General features: G+C 46.8%; 1 protein-coding gene across 3 annotated transcripts in view; it reads left to right on the top strand.

The window, feature by feature from the left end:
- The window catches only part of ZMYM2 (zinc finger MYM-type containing 2), an 851,515-nt gene that overhangs the window by 62,140 nt on the left and 769,402 nt on the right, over positions 1-19,973 (top strand). The gene's annotated exons all lie outside the window — the stretch shown is intronic.

The following is a 19,973-nucleotide window of genomic DNA, read 5'->3' as shown; positions in this document are numbered from 1 at the left end:
CTGATTATATGCTTTGGTGTGTTTAGGTGCTCTGGCAAGTATGGTAGTGCTGTTTGTATATTATATTATTAGAAATGACCACCACCTCGTTTTTTCAGTCTACTATAGTTTTTCTTTCAAATTGCCTTTGATCTGGTTTCTTGTACATAGTACTTGTAGTAGCTTTATTTTATTATCTAGTTTCTCAACAATTTACAAAGAATACAGACATATGTAGTATACAAATATTAAGTGACTACCTCTGTCAAATTTAATGCATACATCACTTCAACAGCAGCTCAAGTTGCACATACAAATTTTACAAAATATAGTCACTTTAGCGATGTACCTCTAGGACAACACATTTTAGCCCATGTACATCCTGTAACCAGAAGTTTAACACTGCCTTTGGTAAGTTTCAATGGGACATGAAGCAATATGGTATGTTGTTGCCTCAGTTATAACACAAATGCCAGATAACAGAACATAACTGGTCTATTTATTACCCTATTTGCTAGCCAGTCACGAGTGAATTCCAGAAACTGCAATATTCCCAGATGGAATATTACAGACACCTGGATCACTAGTCACCTGAATTTAGCCCAGCGTTGCATATGGCTGAATAATATTCTACCCATATCAGTAAGTGGATAAGCTTTAAATGTGTTAATTGTTAGTCAATTCTTATCTAGAATTCCTCTTAAAGCTTGCACATTTTGTAGATGTGTTTTAATACATCTGCCTAATTTCACAAGTGAAGTGACCTGCAGTGGGAACACATTCTGAGGTCCAGTTCTGGTCAACATCCCCATAACACTACAGGTGTGGCATGAACGTTTTGCTAACCAATTGGTCCATGATAGCCCCACCATTTCTTCCACACCTCATGGAATTTTTGGGGGGCAGTCTCTTGCTTCGTATATAGTTTCTTCAAGCTTGCCGCACCAGTCCAGGCCTCTCCTCCATGCCCCTATTGAGGGGCCTGTGGGTGATGTCCATTGTTATGCTATGTCCCTTTTAGCTAGTAGTGTGCCCAGGCCAACCACAATTCTGTCTCCCCTAGGCCCACCCATGTCCTCCATAATGCCCAAAAGTGCAAATAGGGGATGTAGTTCAATGGGGGACCCAATGACTGCGGAGTGAACTTTTATAAGGGCAGCCCAATGGGAGTGTATTACCGGGCACTTCCATAATATGTGAAAAAAGTCCCTTGTGGGATCCTGGCTCCTGTAACATACTGGAGAATCACAAATACCAGCTCGTCGCAAGCGCAGGGGTGCCATATATGCCTGGTGTAGATATTTAAACTGCACCACGTGGAGCCTAGCAGACATTGCCAGTATCAGATGATCATTAAGGGTGTCCCTCCAATCTGCTTCATCTATGGCTCCAACCTGAGACACTTAACCCCTGTCCTGATGGCCTATAGGCTGTTTACACTGTAGGGGACTATATTCAGGAATGTTGTCTAGTTTGTTGTGGAAAGTGTATGGTGTAGTCACAAATACCAGAAGCACTGGGAGAAGGGCATACAAAATTCTGCCATAAGATCTTAGAAAGACTTCAGATTTGCAACCACCACCCCCCCCCCCCCCCACCCTTTCCAGACAGTGCCAGTTTTTGAGAGTCCTATATGTTCCCAACCTTTCAATCCTTCTAGAGTAGCTACTTTGGCCAGCCGTCTATCCTCCCATAACTGAGCCTCCAGGGTAAGTTTTCATTTCCACCCTGTCCATTGTAGTGCAGCCCTCCATGTTATAAACGCCATTTGGTAATCTCTGGAAGCTAGGAGGAGATAGGGGGGCCGTATAGAATATCCATCACTTTATCCAAACCCGGTAAGGCCAGTATGCCCCTGTAAGCAGGATCATCCACCCCCCTCCCATGCAGCCAGTTATTAATATGAAGAAGCTGTGTCTCCCAATAGTATAACTTGAAGTCCACTTTAGCCAAAGACCACTGTCATAGTTAATGCAAGTGCTCTTCCCTGTTGCCACCGTATGAGTTCCGCAAGCCCATATTGAACGTGCCTCTCATATCTTGCATGGTGTTAAACCACACCTGTGCGATATAGGGGGTACTTTTGCAGTACATACAGAAGTTTTGGGAGGACCGTCATTTTAAAAAGCTCAACTCTGCCTATGACGTTAAGGGAAAGGTTGGTCCAGCGCATCATAACTTTGTGAATCTTGCGTGTCACGGGGCATAGATTCAGACTGGCTCCCAAGAGATGTGCATCTCAAGATACTGGAAGCTAACCCGATGGATTGGGATTTGAGATTGATAGTCCTCATCTCGGTGATTTCCCCTCTCATCAGAATCAACAGGGACGTGTTCCAGTTAACGCATAGCCCTGATACCCCCCTGAGGAGCTCTAACGTGTGGAGACCTCTGGGCCCAGTCTCAACAGGTTGAGACATGAACAGTAGAACATCACCTGTATAAAGAGCAATGTGGTACTCCGTCGCAAGGCCCCAGTTGAAGCCCTACACTTGAGCATCACATCTCGCCTAATTTTTCAGAGGTTCTATAATCAAATACAAATGGTGAGAGAGGGCATCGCTGTTGGGTGCCCTGTCCAATAGGAAGCTCACAGAACGTCAAGCCATTAATGCATACTTGGCCTCGAGGGCCAGCATACAGGACTCTAACGTATGCGCAGGACTTGGGCCCGAAGCTTATTTCGATCAGGGTTTCCTCTTAAAAGGACCAGTTGTCTGTATCAAATGCTTTTTTGCAATCCCACTGTGCTGTCCTGTTCTAGAGCCATTCTCTGTGGAGCTTAGAGATTGGGCAAGGGAAGTTTTGTCACCAGAGGGTGCTCTGACTCCCTGGCCTGTCACGCCTTTAAAACACGCAGGGTCTCATAGTATTGGGCAAATACTGCTGCAATCTCTTGACTCTTCACTCCACTTCCCAGAATTATCTTGTACGTGGGGGATGACTTGAGACACCGATTGGCATGTGGCAAGTGAGTGGAGTAGTTTCTTCCATTCTTAGGTTGTGTAATGACTATCTGTTAAGTTCTAATTGCCGCTTTTCTTACTCATTTAGCGTTCCAGGGTCTTTGTGCTCGAATGGAAGTCTCTTGGTCAGTGATTTGTCTAAGTCTGTCACAATCTGCACCTCTAAGATAACAGGCCACACCCTTCATGAAGGCCTTGGCAGTCTCCCACACAATGTCCACCGAATCCACCAAGTCCTAATTCAATCCAAAAAAAAAGGTTTTGAATTCATTGCCTAGGAACTCTACAAATTTCTCATCCTGGAGAAACCATCCGTACCGGGCAGTCACCTCTGTGAAGCGTGTTAAAGCAAACAGGGGCATGATATGATATCCTGCAAGGCAAACTTTGTGCATCTGTACTGCGAAGAAAATAGTCAGAAGGTAAAGAATAAATAACAAGGACAGAGACCTGGGAGCGGCAGAGGCATGGCTTTATCCCAAGGCCATTGGGTGCCATATGCGCCAAGCATCACAGAGACAGTCAAAGCCGTCAGTCTTCTAGGCCCCGACTGTGTCTCTGGGTGCCCTCCTGCAATCCAAGCCAGTCCCTCCACTCTGTCATTAAAGTCCTCTCCCAATATAGTTACCCTAACTTGCTAATGTTCTTCAGTGTGTACTGACGCGATATAGACATTTACAATATTATATGTGATATCTTCCACCTTGCCCTCTCGTATTATGTATCTCCCTTGGGTGCCGCTATTTATCCTTGTGACGGCTAGTGGCAGGAATTTATGTAAAATAAGGATCCCCTAATGTATTTGGCATATAATACCCCATCATATCCCTTGCTGGCATGAAATAGGCAATTTTGACCTTGTAAGTGGGTTTCTTGCAAGAAGAGTGTTCCCGGTTTGTGGCGCTGTATGAACTGGAATACTGCCCCCATTTGATATGCTCAATTAGGCTGTTAACATTCTATGTCATAAGTGTTAAGGATTGAGGCATGGCAGAGTCTATGAAATCATTATGGGGTCTACACCTTGTAAATCGTGCAACCCCCACAAACAAAACCGGCAAGTAGACAGCATTGAGAGTTCAATATCTGAAGTTCTAGCTGAGAGGCAGAGGATCCTTAGGAACAGCCGTATGGCCTTTAAAATGAAGAAGAGCATTTTAAACTGAAAACAAACATTCAAAACAACATCCCATCCCCTCACCTACCTCCTCCTTATGCTCCCTGCCCCAAAGAAGCATGTTGCCCATTCCAAACCAAAGCTTAGAACCAACTATAAAATAATAATAGAGATGTACCGAGGTAGGCTGAACTCCACTCCCAAAACAGCAATCAACAATACTAATTGTGCAGGATACAACAGTTCTGGTGTGGTAATAATATCTCAGTTGTGGTGTGGTCAGTCATCTGGAATGCACATCTGAAGAGGGACCCAGGCCTGTCTGTACCTCAGTGATATCTCCCATTTGATGCCCCCTCTCTCCGTCAGAATCCGTGGTGGCGTCTGCTTCCAGTGCCCCGTTGGGTGCTGGCACAGCTAATTTTGCTATCTCGTACCCCTTGGCCTCTCTGGGTCTCTCCCAAGGCAAGCCCACGAAGCCCATAGAGGTGATGGATTAGAAGCAAGCAGCCAGTGTTGGTTCACCCATGCCCAGGCCTCCTTTGGTGATTTGAAAAATAAGGTTTTGGATTGATGGATTATTCGCAATTTTGCTGGGTGGATGAGCATATATGAGATGTACATGGTCCTCAGTTTAGCGTTGACCTGCCTGTATCATGTGAGAGTGGTCTGTAAAAATCTGTAAGTGTTCCGGATTCAAACTTTAGTTCTTTGGCAAGATGGATGCTTTGGCGAGCTGTGTCCCGGTTCTGTAGTTTAGGATGCGGGGGCTATTAGTGCCCTGGGTGTGTACCCTACAGGGGGCTTTTGGGCGAAAGAGTGGTATGCCCGCTTAAGTAACAAGATGGGGGAGGTGGTGGGGGGAGGGTTTGCTTGCTCCAGCCAGGACCAGATCCATTGTTCTAGGAAGTCTTCAGGAGATTGACCCTCAGATCCTTCAGGAAAGCCAATGAAAGAGTTTTGTTTGCGGCTAATCTATTTTCAGCTGCTTCTCTATGGTCTTTGAAGGAGCGTTGTGCTGAGGGATAGTCAAGTTACCTCAGAGGAGTGTCTATTGTCCTCGAGTAGAAATCCTCACCGCCGCCTCTGAGACCCTGTCAACTGTTTAGTGAAGATCCTGATGCAGCAGGAACACATCTGCTCTTACCTCCTCTATTTTTGTCTCCAGCAGTATCTTAGACTGGTGGATGACTTGAAGGATCATGGACGTGCTATTTTCAGTTGCTGACGCCTTTAGGACCCTAATCACCCCCCGCCCCCCCCCCCAATCACCTTTTGCTCCCCGAGAGGAGCTGTGTATTTAACCGTCTTTGCTTGGACCACCTGAGGTGGGCTCCAAGCCCTTTACTGAACACAACAGAGCAGAGTCTCACAAGTGAGATGCATGCGCTAACGCATGCACTCCCAGGCTCGACCCTATATATTAGCCACCATGTATGGCAGCCACATGGTCATCAGTCCACACCTTCAGGAAGTACTATTACGTGGACATCTATGTCAACAAACCATCACAAGTGGGACAGAGAGTACTGAAACATCTTTTAGCAAGCTCAACCTCATTTCAGTCCCACCTCCATGACTGAACAAAGATACTGCTACAAAATCCATGCACAGCTTGTGAATCCAGGAAAGATTCATGCTGCAAAACATAATGGTTACTTACCAGTAGGGCTAGTTTTGCAGCTTAAATACATTTTTGGGTTCCCTTGCGACCCTCCACCTCACCCAGGGAATGAAATGCAACAAAAGGGAATAGACTGATACTGCTCAAACCCGAAGTGTTGATGATTGAGTGGGCAGTAAATTGTGCACTCGTAAAAGACTTGGAGCCCAACTGCCACGCTGAGATCAAAAACAACAACCTAGGTCAGAAGTATGTGGTTTACACACACACATATACCTATATATATTTTTTAATGCAATGTACAAAAGATAATGCATTCGCAATGCCAATTCGTCAGTCTTCAAATGAATGTTCTATGGTAATGTGAGTATCACAAGTAGCATGGAATGGATATGTATTTGTCTAGAAGCAAGGAACTGTCGAGTAATATTGTGTAGAATAAAAGGTGAGGTGATGGTTGCATTGTCAAGGCAGACCTAAAACTCCATGTAGGTTTATGACTGCAGTCCTCCCATCTGTGCTGCTGCGAGGGAGGGGGTGGGGTGAGACACAGTTATCTAAGGTACTTTAGTAGCATGTCTCTGCCCTTGAAAGTTCAACCTCAGGCAGCTGGATAAATGAATAAAATGATCACAGCTGGGTGGAGAGCAAGCCCTTTATTGTGGAAGCATAGAACGTCTGCCCAATCAAAACATATACTCTGGCTTCCAACATGTGGGTGGAACCAAAGCCCCTCTACTAGTGTTCTCACATTATTGTTTTGATGCTGTCGAGCCAGACCACAAAATAAGCCATTTAATTATACTGCTCTGCTTGGTAGAAATGACTTCATCTGGGATAAATTACTTAGCTTTAATCCTAGTTCTCTTCCAGGGGCATCCTCATCAAAATCATAAGCACTGAATTATTCCTGCCAGCGTGCGGGGACACCGGAAAACATAACACTCATACATATTCACACATACATACATACATATGTGTGTATGCAGCCTATATTAAAAAGGAAAAAAAAACATATCTAATTTTCGTGGAGTTTTCCTTTTAATATTTTTTTTTTAAACTCCAGAATTTCTGAAACTTAGAAGTAAAGGAGGCATAGATTACAGTACTTGGTTTTTTTAAAGAGAAAACTGTAATGAAAACCACAGACATTATTTAACCAACAGGCTGCATTCAGAGTAACATGGTAAAGCAGATAAAAGGCACAGTGCCTTTAAGGCCTCAATGACCTCCAGTATCCCACCTCGGAGGTCAGAGAAAAGTGACAGTTAGGTGGCAGTTAAATCAGTTCTTTTTGCCGGCTCCTTCATAAAGGATTCCTGAGCATTTGCTCCTCAGTTTTTTTCTGAATAAAACTGATTTTTCTCAGACAAATTCAAAAGAATTTGATTTCACTTGACTTTTCTTTTTTTAAAATTTTTTATAACCAACTTTCATTGATTTATATATAGAACAACATGTTGCTTGCAGGAAGACTTATTCCATTATCCCAGTATCACGTTTAAGTACAAGTTCATAGGGTAACCAGTCCTTTTGATACAGGGGTCAAATACAATGTTCATGTTTAGATACAGATAGGGCCAAACCATGCATCCCAGATCTTATATTTGCCATCACATGCCTGTGCCTGGTAGACTGGTCACTCCATTTGGGTGCACCAATCCATCCCCCCTCCTCCATTGATGTAACAAGAGGGGGGTCTTGGACCCCCAGTGCCCAGCAGTTTCACTTTTTGCAATAAGAATGGCCGTACCCACAAGAGTTCGGGTCGCCCGGGAGCTCCCGATGTCATCCATTACCCTCAGAAGGGCCACTTTGAGGGAGAGCTCCAGGGTGAGATTCAGCAGTGTGGAGAGCTCCTTTAGGATTTGTGTCCAATATCGTTAAATCTTGGGGCAGGACCGTATTGCATGGAAGAAGTCTGCTGGTGAGTAGGAGCATCTGTTGGTTTGAGAATTCGATCTGAGCCTGGAGTGGAAGAGTCAGGCCGGGGTCAGGTAGGCACAGTATAGATGGTACATTTGCACCATACATAGTCTGGCTGGGATTGCGAGTACACGCCGCACCATCAGTGCGTCCCGCCAGTCTTCCTCGTCTAATGGGACAATCCAAGTTTACCAGTGGGCCTGTAGAGGCTGGAGAGGTGGTGAAGCGTTCAGTGCAAGGGAGCGATAATTCTGTGAGATTCCCCCTGCACCCAGAGCCCCCATCATTACCTTTGCCTCCATAGGGCTGAATTTGGGTATATGAGCATCACTTTTGACCTGGGCACGCAATGCATGTCTTAGTTGTAAAAACTTGTGGAATTGTGTCTGGGTCAGTGCATATGTCTCTTGGAGTTGTTGAAAAGACATCATGTCTGCCTTCCCAGACGTCTCCCACTACTGTTATGCCCATGGTGTCCCATGGTGTAAAGCCTTCTAAATTGGCAACCTCTCGTAACCATGTTCCCCGCTATAGAGGGGTGAGCTGGGTAATCCGGCCCCACCACTCTGTTTGTCATTGGGCTACCCGCCAACCATACAGGACCTGGCTGGTGACTTCTGGTGTGGCCTTGGGAATGTGAATTCTGTAGAGCAGGTATATAAGATGTGAGAACCCCATTGTGGACAGTTGTAAGCGGTAAGTTGGATCATCCATCCCCCTGTGAGCCATTCATTGTTAGTGAGTAACTGCGCTGCCAAATAATAGAAGTATAAATTAGACATAGCTAGACTCCCGTCATATACACCACGCTGGCAAGTGTCCCAGGGTAGATGCTGTCGGCCATTGCGCCATATAAAGGAGCGAGCCGTAGCGTCCATCTCCTGAAACCAATGGCGGGGGAGCTTTTGGAGGACAAATAGGAAGCTGGGCAGGACCAGCATTTTATAGAGTGCTATGGGATCCATGACGTTTAGCAGCAGGGTCTGCCATTTTCCCAGTTCTGCTCCCACCTTGTGAGTAAGAGGGGTAAGGTTGAGGGCCCAGGCCATAGACGGGTCAAGTGCCACCTTCATCCAAAGGTACGTAAAGCTTAAACGTTGGATAGGAATGGTCAAAAGAGAGCGCAAGACTCCGAGAGTGGGACCAATAGAGATTTCTTGGAATTCATCTTAAGGCCTGAGGTCTCTCCATAAATGTGCAGCAATTGGAGACACCTAGGGCCGCCTATCGAGATAGGTAGCAGGACATCATTGGCATAGAGCGCAATGCGATCCTGCTCCCCTCCTGCCCATTGCCAGCCTTCCAACAAGGCATCTCGACGAATCATTTGTGTGAATCGTTCTATGGCTAGGGAGAAGAGAGGACGGGACAGCCCTGTCTAGTGCCTTTCCTGATGGGGAAGACCTCTAACAGCATCCCGTTTACCAGGACATGCACCGTCAGTGTTTGGTATAGTAGCTGAACCATGCGGCGGAATGGGTGCCTTCCGAAGGACCAATTCCAGGCAGCCCCAGTCCACCGTATCGAACGCTTCTTTGAAGTCGATTAGAAGGAGGGCCAGTGGGGAAGGGAGCGCTTGTCTGTGTGCCAGAGCAACATGGAGCCTTCGCAGGCAATGTCAGGTGCTGCGGGCTTGCAGAAAGCCTCATTGGTTAGGATAGTTAAAATGGCGTAGAACTGGCCTTAGACGAGCAGCCAGTATATGGGCGTAGATTTTAAGTTCACTGTTAATAATGGTATCGGACGGTGGTCTGCGCGGGACACAGAGGGGGGCCTGGAAATCGGCAGAACCACTATCGTGGCCTGGTCCAAGTTGTGAGGGAAGGTGCCCCTCTCCAGGGCCTCAGTGTAGAGACTGTGGAGCTGGGGCAATAGTATGTCCTGGAATTTAGAATAATATTCTGCCGGGTACCCACCTGGGCCGGGGGTTTTTCTGGGTCTCAGTTTCGTAATGGTTTCCCCAATTTCCTCTATGATTATGGGGTTGTCAAGACTTCAGCTAACGGGGGCTGAGAGGGTCGGCATGTCTATTTCATTTAACAGTGGCAGCTGTTGTTTGATGGTGGGGCTGGGTGGCGCAGTGTATAGGGTGGCATAGTATTTTTTTTTTTTTAATATTTTTTTATTAACATTTTATCATTCAATAAACAGTATTATGTTTACAGCACCATCTTGTTTGCTTCGTGTTAGTGCATAACAGTGTTAATATCACTACGGTCTACATTGTTTGAATGTTCTACTTCATTAATTATTCGATAACCTTTATACTTTAAACGTATGCAAGAATGGAACAACAGTGGCGCTTCTTCTCGTATGGGTTGCCCAGTTGGCCTAGTGTAGCAGAGTCATGTTTTGCTAGCTATTATACAACACCTATAACTCGTTTCAAACATTAATTAACTTAAACATGATGGCAAAGTAGGGGGTGGAGGCTGCTAATGCAGGGGGATGCCATTTCTTGGCTTTTCCAGTATGTATGGTGTCATTACTCATAGACTTGTTTGGTTTCAGGTGGGTGGGGCGTCTACCGGGTTCAGCCTGTCTGTTAACCAATGTCATGGGCTCGGTCCCCTGTTGTCCACCTTTTTAGGGTGGCATAGTACAGAGCAAATGCCTCAGCTATATCTCAGGGGTTGTGTGAGTCATCCCAGATTCATCTATTATCTCTCGGTTCACTCATCCCATAATTGGTCTGGTAGCCAGCCAGTAGAGGAGTTAAGTGTTCTTGTCTGCCCAGGCATAGATTCAGGCCTGTGATGTCCGCCAGATTTGCTTTGCCTTCTCTAGGGAGTGGGTTCTAATTTCCTGTCTGTTGGAAAATGGGTTATTGGTAGGGCAGGTAGGTACCTACACCTAGCAACAAGCCACAAACCTCCACAAAAGTACAGTTAGGTCTCAGTAAATTAATCCCAGCTCTACCCTTGGTAGCTTGGCATCGAGCGTCAAGGCTTAACTTAGGAGACAAAGTGTAAAGCATTCAAATATCACACAACAGTAACTAAATAAAACACAGGAAACAGTTTAAAAATCCAAAACCAATTTATAAAAATAGCTTATATTTTTATCTTTAAAATGACACAAAAACGATTAAAATCGGTTCAGGGGAACCGGAGATATGAATTTTTAAAGTATTATTATTTTCTAGCGCATAGAAACAAAAAGCGCCAATCGGGTCATCTGGTTGCACCAGGACCGGGACAAAGTCAAACTTTCAGGCCGACCGCGATGGAGCCCTGCTCGGCTACAGGTCGCGGGAAGCCTCGGTTAAAAAGTTACCTTCTGACTTAGTCTTTATTTTGAAGTTTTTCTTCACCGGGACGAACCTGCCAGTTGGATCCGACCTCCTGGAGCCCTTGTCCGGATACGCGAAGTCGGTTTCCTTGGTGGTGATTTCTACCTTCGGACTTAGTCGTTTTTTCGAGATGAAAATCCTTCGACCGGGGTAAACCTGGATCTTGATCCGACGTCCGTGGAGCCCTTCTCGGATACGATGGCTGGAAGGTCCCGGTCAACTTTTTACGTTCGGACTTAGTCTATTTTTTGGATGTTTTTCTTTACCGGGACGAACCACGAAGTCAGGCCGGGTCGCGGTTGAGGCAAGCCGGCTAGAATTTCCGCGTCGGGTCGGTCACTTTATGGAGCTTTTTTCCAAAATTTCTCCAATCTTTTCCAAACTTCTGGGGCTTCACCCAGATGTTCTTTTAAGGTTCTTTTGGGGTCCACAGCTCACCCAAGGGTCCAGAAGTTCTGTGATGGTCCTTGGGAAGTGCGGACTTCAACTCCCAGAATGCACCTGGCGCAAACTCCTTTTTGGCCACTGGACAGTGGTCAGCTGGTCACTTTTTCAGGAGTTGGTGCAGGGGACTCTGGTTAGCAATTTTTCACCTGTAGCAAACAGGGAGTCCCTCCTTGAACCAGTGGAAGCCAGGCAAAGTCCTTCTTGTGGTGAAGCCCAAGTGTGCAGCTGGTGCAGTCTTTCTGAGTGCAGGGTCCAGGTGCAGGCCAGGGGTCCAGCAGGGCAGTCCTTCTTCTCCTTGTAGTTCTTTCTTCTTGAAATTTGGTGGGGATCTGAGGCGTGGGTGCAGGTCTGCCAGTTTTATCCTTGCCCCTGGGTGAAAAGCAGGGGGGCCCTGGTCCTCCAATCAGGGACAGGGTTGTCCCCCTGTGATGACCACTTCCTGGGAAGTGTGGCAAAAATCCATCCCAGAAGGCAACAGTCTCTAAAAATTCAAAATGGATGAATCTGATTTTTAGAGGCGAGATCTGGCTGAGCCCACCCACTGGTGTGGCTAAAAATCATAAACACACCCCTCTCCTGCCCTCTCCTAATCTAATCAAGGGGGCACCTAGCTGTCTGGGTTTGCAGGATGTGGGGGTGTTGCTGGGTGCTGCAAATGTCCTTCTCTGCCTTTGAAGACCAGTTTGGCAGCCCTCCCCCTTCCTGCCTCACCATCTGCTGAGGGGAGATTCTCTCCCCCAAGCACATTCCTTTGTGTGAAGTCAGGCCACTTCACACCTCATTAAAGTAGCCTGGCAGAAGCTGCTGCAGGCTGGCCAATCAGAGCACAGCAGCAAAAACAATGCAGAGCTGAAATTGGCAACTTTTTAGGTAAAGTCTAAACTTTTTACCTGCACTAGTTATATTAAATCCAACAACTGGAAGTTGTGGGATTTATTATAACAATCAATTTGATACCAAATTCTTGGTATGTAACATTTAAGGAGACTTTAAAATTTTAAATAAAGTCTGCCCATTCTAGCCTATGAAGGCCATTTACTTCAATGAGGGAAAAACGAATTTGGCTGTTTTGACCTCACCAGGGCTTATAAATCTATTTTTATAAAGTCCCTGCTTATAGTTACATGGCACCCAGCCCTAGGGGCACATAGGGCACACCTTAGGGGTGACTTATATGTAAAAATAAGGTAGTTTAAGACTTTGGAAGTACCTTTAATTCCAAAGTCGAATTTGCATATAACTTTAATTTAAAAGCAGCCAGCAAGGCAGGCTTGCTTTTAAAATGACACTGGGCACCTCAGCAATGCACCTAGGTGTGCACCACCTATGCTGTGGTCCCTAAACCTACATGCCCTACCATATACTAGGGACTTATAGGTAGGTTAACTTAGCCAATTATAATTAGCCTAATTTGCATATCCATTTTACACAGAGCACAGGCCCTGGGACTGGTTAGCAGTACCCAGGGCACCATCAGAGTCAGGAAAACACCAGTATAAAGTGGAAAATGGGGGCAAAAAGTTAGGGGGCCTCTGCAATCAGCCCCAGTTTCTCACACTGTCTCACTGTCTTCAGGGCTCACCTATGCCTCTCCTCTTCTGTTCTAAGCACCTTGCGCTCCAATTGGAGTGCCCAGGCCCCAAGAAACATACCGTTGGTCTGTTTCTCCCTCTCCCACCGCATGAATCGTGGCCTTGCCTGCTGCCCAGTGTGATATGGAACTGGACCGATTCCGTATTGTCACTGAAGTAGTGTTTGATCTCCTGGTGGAGGTCCATAGAGTAGGCCTGATCCTGCATGAACCATGCATTGATATGCCACATAGGCCTCCGACTCTGATCAGGGTGGCCAATGGTCGGGGAGATAGGGGTATGGTCTGAGAAGCCACGGGGGAATATCTGGGTTTGGGTGCCCAGGGAGAGGTCAGTGGCTGGTGTAAGAATCATGTCTATACAGGCTTGGGTGTGATTTGCAGCTGAGGTATGGGTGTATTGCCTGCGGCAGGGGTGCCATATCTGCCATGTGTCACAGAGGCCCGTGCTCGTACCCCATTTGGTGAGACATAGGGAGAATGTTCATGTCGCCGCACATGATTGTAAACACCATGGGCATCTGGGCCAGTAGGGCGGTGAGAGTGTGAAGAAACCCATCGAGCCCCGTGGGAAGGGCATATATGCTGAGAAGGTTGATGATATGCCTGTCTACCCATCTGTCGGGCCACAAACCTCCCCTGTGGGTCCTCCCATGTCTGCTATATTGCCAAGGGGTAGTCCCGGTGCAGAAATATCGCTACCCCCTGGCTTCCTGTGTGTACCCTGAGTGGTAAACCCAGTCAAAGCCATAGCAGGCCAGGAACGGGCATGGGGATTTCCATAGGTGTGTCTCCTGGAGGAGTAGGCTAGAGGGGCAGATGCTCTGTGTGTAGCGCAGCACCACCGTCCTTTTCATTTTGTCGCAGGGTCCGTTAATGTTCCACAAGACTACAGTGGTGGGCGCCATACAGATGTTTTGAAAAAGAGTGTTCCCTAATGCCGCTTGTGCGGCTGGGGCTACATGACATTAGTCTGGGTGGGCCGTAGTAAGCGAGGGACCCTGTACATGCCTAGTGTTGAACAACGTGCATGTATCTTTCTATGTGTGACATCCAAATGTTAAAGGTAGAGAACAAGCAACAATATACTAACTCAGTCATGTATTGATGAACACCTCCCAACTACCCCCTCCCTATACTTACCCTCCCAACTTGAAGATCAATCTGTTGCCCTAAAAAGGTCCCCACAAACCAAAGGAAAGATTAGGTAAACCCCTAGTGGTGTGGAGTGATGGACCCCTTGAGTTGGTTGGATCTCTTATGCATTCCACTGACGGACCCGTGCTGGGCCCGTCGTTGCCTTGATGGACAGTCAAATGGGTGGAGTTTGACTCAGTCCTTCTCCTTCTTCTGTAGTCGTCTGCCCCGGAGGTGCCGGACCATGGGAGGGCCTCCCTCCGCAGCAGGGACAACGGTGAGAAGGGGCCTGCCCCATGAGTTTGTTAGGTTCGTCGGGATCGGCGTATTCTGCGGTGGGAGCCAGCACGGATACGCCCAGGGCGACCTGAATCCCTTAAGTCCTACTATGTGCTACTTAGGAATACATCTTCAACAGAACATGGTTTACAGTGGCGTCATATCCAAAAGTGGTCGGGGTACCCCTCGTGATCAATCCATATTGTATCATGGTGACATAGGTACCAAATAACTGAAGCAGAAAAGAAAAGAAAAAACATAACACAGTATATCCAAACTAAATCAGCATAGCCAATGTGCCAGAGGAGGCATAGTCAATGGAGTCGAACTGCATCCCCTCAGGAGTTCCGGGTGCCACCAGGCCCTTCCTTCCTGAGGAAGCACCTCTCTATACATGGAAGAGATGCAGTGTCCTGTGACGTGGGCTACAGGTTGTAAGTGGTATGCCCTTGGATAGGAACTGCATCAGGGGGTCCTATATATACTCAAAGCTCCTTCTCGAGCCTGCCAATTTGTCTGTTAGGCGTTCCATGGTGAGGCTGTGCCAGTCTAGTGTGCCACAGTGCTATAGGGGGAGGCTCTTGTTTCTTCCAATATGACGCCAAAGCCGTCTTTACAGCCCCTAGTGCCAGCCACATAATGGAGCGGTCTCCCACTCTTTAGTATTTCATGGCTGGGGCCTGTATTTCAAGGAAAACGTGTCAGCGAGGTTGGAATGGGGTAACCCAGAATTTCATTTAACTGATGACAGGATTTCCTCTCAATAGGGACAAATAGTTGGGCAGTCCCACTAGATGTGTTTGAAGTCTCCCAACATGCCACATCCTCTCCGGAATCTATCGGACGTGTGAGGGTGTATTTTGTTTTTGTTTTTTTACAGTTTTTCTGGGTAGAGGTACCAGTTGTAAAGCAGTTTATTGTGTGCTTTTCTTGCCCCCAGAGAGCGATTGTATTAGGTGAAGAGTAAGTTTCATTGGTTCCTCTATTGTTGAGCCCAGGACCTTCTCCCAGACTGTAATATAATGAGAGGTGTAAGTGCGATGGACAGATGTCAGTAGCTTATACACCTTCAGAAATGCTTCACCTTGCCACCCCACCTTGTTGTACAAATTGTTGAATCTGGAGAGGTTCCCTGGTGGCTGCCAGACGCATGTGGGGCTGTGTAACCCAGTGTTTCAGTTGAGTGTAATGGAAGTGTTCTTATGGGGGTATTTGAAAATCCCTGCAACAGTTCTCAAAAGTGAGCATGATACAAGCCTGTTATCTGCGTGCATTATCCATCCTTCCACCTATCAAAGGCCCCTGGTGCCAATCCTGGGGGGAAAGCCACAATGTGGTGGATGGGGGTGTACCGTGAGTGAAAGGTTGTCACCTTGTAGGCTCTTGTTATTGTGTCCCAGACTTTAAGTGTGGTGGCTAAGGGGTACTTAGGTAAGCGTTCCTTGGCTGCTCCGGTCTAGGTTTCCGCAATATGTCCCATATAGACACCCCCACCACGGCTCCCCCACAGCTTAATGGGGGGGTCCTGGCACTGGTCTGATGGGTCTCCATGTGGCGTGGATTGCGGCGGATGACGGAGAGGTCCGGAGCACTTTGAGTGCGACCGACATCTTGATGACCCTCTCGACGTTTTTAAGTACATGTTGTAGACTTGAGCAATTTTGTGACTGAAAACTAAAGTTTTTATCAGTCAAAATGCCATCTCTTTTTCAATAAAGCCCTTCCTGTGGGAGAAAGATGGCAATCTCTGACTCTCATTCATTCTGCATTGCTCGTTTGCCAACGTCTCATAATCCTGAGACATGAAGGCGAGACCAGCAAGTGGCTTGGGGTGGGGGGGTTCAGATACCTCTTTTACAGAGCTCTCTCTGGAACAATGAGGAAGATCAAAAGAAAACCAATGTTCCTCGCATCAGGTAGGAGAAAAGAAGTGCCTGTCTGTTCCCCGTTGGCATTGGGGATAGACTTCAAGAGGGCCAGTCTGACAACCATTGACGTCGACAAGACCGGCGTCTGAGAAGTCACTGGCGAGGAATGGGCGATTGACGTCAAGAGCTCCAATCTAGTTCGCGCCGACACGGCTGACGTCGCATAGGTCTCCATCGAAGCATGGTCACTTGACAGTGAGACAATGAACGGCGGCAGGCTTGCTGTCGAGTCATCTGTCGCCCCAAGATATGTCGACAGCACCGAATTTAACGCCAAGGCAACCAACATCAACTCCACTTGCTGAGGTTCCAATATCGACGTCTGGTGAAGGACGATGTCAGTTATTATCTGCATCAAATCCGAGTCGGCAGAGAGCCAGACCAAGGTCGAACTCTCAACCAAAATTCTCGACGTCAAGAAGCAGATCTCTTTCCTTCAAGATGAGATCTGTTCATGAAGAGACGGCGGCAGGGGCAGTTAAGTCCCCTCTACAATCTCCATGTGTCCCTCAACGACATCGGGACTCCAGGTTCGGATTATTCAAGAACCTGTTCTCAATCCAAAGCACCTGCCCCTCCACATACACCATCAAGGACGCCACGCAGGTCTAGGAGTCCACTCGGAGGAAAAACACCAAGTAAACACCCACGATCTCCTAGATCTCCATCTAGAACTACACATATCCGGTCTCGGTCCAGGTCTTGTCACCACAACCTCTCCAGGTCTTGAAGACAACATAGATCTCCCTCTTGGTCTTTGACCTATCGTTCCTCCATAAGGGACTACTCCCCACCGCTGTCGGACACAGTCCCCCCCCCCACCACAAAAAAAATATAAGGCACCTGATCGAGACCCTTTGTTCCTCCTATCAGATCCTCCCCCGGATTTGGTGATTGTGGCAGCTGCTAAAAAGACTCATGCCACTGCTTCATCCTCAAGGGCACCACCAGATAAAGATAGTAAACAATTTGACTCAATGAGAAAGAAAATGTGTAATACATCTGCATCATACATGAAGGTATCTAGTGCAACAGCGTTGCTTGGCAGTTACGACAGGTCTTTGCGGGACTCCCTTTCTACGTTTCCACAGAAACTGCCTAAAGAAAACAGACCAGATTTTCAGGAAATCTTAGAAGAAGGATGGTCTAGTGGCAACCCAGATCATTAGCGCGGTGGGATCTATCGGCTCATGGTTATTCTCATGGCATCACTACAAAACTTGCATGATTGAAACCTGATGCTTAGCAGAGAATGTTGAATCTTCCCTTCAACGGATCGTCTCTTTTCGGTACACACACTGACGAAGAAATGGCCAGAATAAAAGCAGAAGCAGACACTCTCGAAGCTGTGGGCCTGGAAAAACAGAAAGAGTTCAAAAGATGATACAGACCCTATGACTGAAGTCATGTGCAGCAGAGGGTTCAAACCCCTCAGTGGGTGCCACAACAACAACAATATGGTTGGTCACATCATTATCCTCGACGACCAGGAAGAGGAAAAAATGCTCCCCGTCTTTCGGCTTCCTCCTCTAAAGGACAATGAGTCCCAGCTTCCCTCTTCTCGTTCTCAAGCTTCGGTGGGGGAAAGCATTGCCAGGCATTTAAGAGTGGCTCCAATTAACAAACAACATTATTCAGAATGGTTACACACAAGTTCAAAGCACCTTCACCAGAAGTGCCACTGAAAGCAACATTCCACCATCAACACGGTTTGTTGCAAAAGGAATTGGACATGTTACTACAAAAAGAAGCAATAGAGGGGGTTGCACTTGCAGTAGAGCACAGGTGCGTACTCACGTTATTTCCTTGTCCAGAAAAATGGCCAGTCTCAAGAATATCGGACGATCTTAGACCTACGACACCTGAACAAATTAATTCAAAAAGAGAGACTGGATGTGCTCCATACACCTTCAGGATGCCGACTTCCATATTCCAGTCACAAGGAAATATTGTAGGTATCTGCCCTTCAGCGTAGCATCCAAGCACTACCAGTACAAAGTCGTACCCTTCGGCCTAAGATCAGCCCCTCGAACATTCTCAAAATGCATAGCAGTAGTTGCTTCACATCCGAGAAAGACATTTCCGTCTATCCATACCTAGATGACTGGCTGATCAAAAGTGCCTCTCCAGAACTAGCACAACTGCATTATCAGATTTGCCTCTAAACTCTGCAAACCCTGGGCTTACAGGTCAGCATCAAAAAAATGTATACAGATACCAGCTCAAAGCATTCATTATCTAGGAGTGACACTGGATACAAACTAAGCAAAAATGTATCCTTTGTAGGAAAGGTTATACTCAATTGACATGAAATGTCGAATTCTCCTCTGCAATCCCTGTCCATCAGCCAGACAAGTGGCATCGCTACTCAGATCAATGCCCTCCTGCATCTTCATTGTGCCCAATGCCAGGCTGCACATGAGACCTCTACAGCAAGTCCTGGAGGATCAGTGGTCTCAATATTTTAACCAAAGGGACAAGATACTTCTCACAAGGGAAGTCAAACAATCCCTCCGATGGTGGAAGGAGAAACAGCATTTACTGATTGGAGTTCCTTTTCACCAGGAACTTCCTTCACAAACTTTGAACACAGATGCTTCGTCTCATGGTTGTGGTGCTCTCATGGGTTCCTTACAAATTCAGGGCCTGTGGCCTGACAAGGAACAACTTTATCATATAACCATGTTGGTACTCGGAGCAGTCCATCTAGCACTGAAATCCCTCTTTCCTTACATTCATGCGAATTCTCTGCTTGTTCAAACGGATAACACCACCACAATGTATTGTCTGAACAAGCAAGGAGTGACTCATTCAAGGACCCTATCATTGGAAGCGCAAGCAATATAGAAGTGGCTACTTGCCAGAAACTTGACGATATCGGCGATTGCCCTACCAGGATCTTTGAATACCCAAGCAGATTTTCTGAGCCGCAACTACGCAGATCACGACTGGGTTGTACTATTTTTCATACTATTTTTCAGGAATGGGGACCACTACAAATAGACCTATTCGCAGACTAAGCAAACAAAAAATGCCCGAGCTTCGCATCCAGGTTTTACCGTCCAGGGGCAAAGGGCAATGCCCTTTTGATCAACTGGTCAGAAAATCTTCTGTATGAGTTTACTCCCATTCCTCTAATTCCAAAGGTCATGAACAAGCTTTACAGAGCCAGGACTAGGGTGATCTTAATAGCTCCTTCGTGGACTCACCAGTGGTGGTACATGGACCTACTTAATCTCTCAGAGAAACCACACATGAGATTGCTGTGCAGACCAGAACTCCTTCACAAACTCGGGGGTGGTGGGGTGGGTGGTGTTAGTGGGTAGGGGGTGAGGGGAATACTCCATCCCAATGTTCCTTCATTGCGCTTGACAGCATGGTTCCTGAATTCCTCCAATATGGCAATTTAGGTCTTTTGCAGGAATGCATGGACTTTCTCAAGGATTCCAAAAGACCATTGACGAGACGCACACATGCTTTCAAATGGAAAATATTTTATGTGGTGCATCCAGAATCATTTCCATCTGATTCAGGGGCAGGAGGATGTCATTTTACCTTGCCTCCTTCATCTGGCAAAGTCAGGTTTGTGGTTTTCATCAATAAAGGTAGATCTTGCAGCTATACCTGCTTATAGAAAATCGCCTACATCCTTTTTATGTATGCCTGTCCTGCTCCTGCCCCCCCATC

This window comes from Pleurodeles waltl, chromosome 8 (assembly GCF_031143425.1).
Source record: "Pleurodeles waltl isolate 20211129_DDA chromosome 8, aPleWal1.hap1.20221129, whole genome shotgun sequence".
NCBI classification, from domain to species: Eukaryota; Metazoa; Chordata; class Amphibia; order Caudata; family Salamandridae; genus Pleurodeles; species Pleurodeles waltl.
This window is presented reverse-complemented; position numbering and strand designations above follow the sequence as displayed.